Below are 2321 nucleotides of genomic sequence, written 5' to 3' on the forward strand. Positions count from 1 at the left end.
CCACCAACTAAGAGTGGCCAGGCACCACCACCCACGAAATCGACAAAGAGCTATCAATCTGTCAATCCTGTCCGTGTCCGGGCCGGGTGAGGTTTCCCATGCTGAGTCAAATGAAGCCGCAGGAGCTCCACTCCTGGTGGTGCCCTTCTGTCAATTCCTTTAAGCTGCTTGGCGGTTCATGGGAATAACACCACCGAATCACCAGTAGGCATCCTTTATGGTCGATTTAAACTGGACCCATTCCAACGACAGGGCCTTGAAAGACTCACGTATTATTTTTCGTCACTACCTCCCTGGGTCGGGAGTGGGTTATTTGTATGCCTGCTGCCTTCCTTCAATGTGGTAGGCGATTCTCAGGCTCCCTCTCCGGAATTGAACACGGATTCCCCATCACCCGTGGTCACCATGGTAGGCACCACGACTGCCATCGAAAGTTCATATGGCAGATGTTTAAACGGGTCATCGCCGCCATGGGAGACATCTGATTGGCCCGAGGTTATCTACAGTCACCAAAGCTGCCGCCCCCCACCCTGGGCCGGTGCGGGGGAGGAGCTCACCGGGTAGCTTTTGATCTGATAAATGCACGCATTCCCCCCGCGAAGGGGGTCAGCACCTGTCGGCATGGATGAGCTCTAGAATTACCACAATTATCCAAGTAGGAGAGGGGCAAGCGACCAAAGGAACCATAGCTGATTTAATGAGCCATTCGCAGTTTCACTGTACCAGCCGTGTGTACTTAGACATGCATGGCTTAATCTTTCAGACAAGCATATGCTACTGGCAGGATCAACCAGGTAAGGACACAATGGCACAGAGCCAGCGGGATAAAGTGGGAGAGTTCCCACAAACGTACCCAGGTGCCGTCTCTCAAGGGGCCGCAGACCAACGCGAGAAGCAGGCACCACCGTCAGGACACTCCAACACCCTAGAACCGGCGCACAGGCCCAGGGGGTCAGCTCAAAGGGAACAGGCCGGGCGCTGATCATCAGGAACCCGGAACCCTGTCAGCGTGTGGAGGCCCAACCCCTTCAGCGACAGTCGCCGAAGGACAGCCTGTCAGCACTAGCCTCACTTCGCGGACGGTCCCCTGCTTTGCCTGCTGCACGGAAGATTCAGAGGACAAGAGACATGTATAAAAGCGGCCACCAGGTGGAGCCCGAACACAACCGGCGCCAGCCAGCAAAGGTCTGCTGCAAACACAGGGCAGTCTTTGGCCAGAAAACAGCCACAAAGAGCGAGTGAGGCCTGCCCGCTGCGTCAAGAGGACCCACAACCCCCACAAATGCCACAAGGCTGAGGGCGGGGCAAGCGAGGTCGAGGTCGGGCTGGATAGTCTCGCACAGGCGCCTCCCACCCACGACCCACAGGCGGGGAAGGACAGGAGAAGTGCCCGCGGGCAGAATGAGAAGAGCAGCCCCCATTCACCACAAATGGACTGTCCCTCGCCTGGCACACGGCTTAAGACACGGGAGAGCACCACATCACCACATCGATCAGGCCCCGAGGACAGGGACGGTTAGGGAGGTCAGTCAGGCCAGCGAGGACAGCGATAAGAGGAGCCCGCTTCAGCCTCGCCAGCCCTGCCTCTGGAGGAGGGTGGCGGACAACCAGCAGGGAAGGACAGGAGAAGTGCCCGCGGGCCAAACGAGAAGAGCAGCCCCAGTTCACCACAAATGGACTGTCCCTCACCTGGCACACGGCTTAAGACACGGGAGAGCACCACATCACCACATTGATCAGGCCCCGAGGACGGGGAGGGTTGGGGTGGTCAGTCAGGCAGCGAGGACAGCGATAAGAGGAGCCCGCTTCCGCCTCGCCAGCCCCGCCTCTGGAGGAGGGCGGAGGACAACCGGCGGGGAAGGACAGAAGTGCCCGCGGGCAGAACGAGAAGAGCAGCCCCAGTTCACCACAAATGGACTGTCCCTCGCCTGGCACACGGCTTAAGACATGGGAGAGCACCACATCACCATATCACCACATCGATCAGGCTCCGAGGACAGGGAGGGTTAGGGAGGTCAGTCAGGCAGCGAGGACAGCGATAAGAGGAGCCCGCTTCCGCCTCGCCAGCCCCGCCTCTGGAGGAGGGTGGCAGACAACCGGCAGGAAGGACAGGAGAAGTGCCCGCGGGCCAAACGAGAAGAGCAGCCCCAGTTCACCATGAATGGACTGTCCCTCACCTGGCACACAGCTTAAGACACGGGAGAGCACCACATCACCACATCAATCAGGCCCTGAGGACAGGGACGGTTAGGGAGGTCAGTCAGGCCAGCGAGGACAGCGATAAGAGGAACCTGCTTCAGCCTCGCCAGCTCCGCCTCTGG

Source organism: Eulemur rufifrons, chromosome 9 (genome assembly GCF_041146395.1).
Source record: "Eulemur rufifrons isolate Redbay chromosome 9, OSU_ERuf_1, whole genome shotgun sequence".
NCBI lineage: Eukaryota > Metazoa > Chordata > Mammalia > Primates > Lemuridae > Eulemur > Eulemur rufifrons.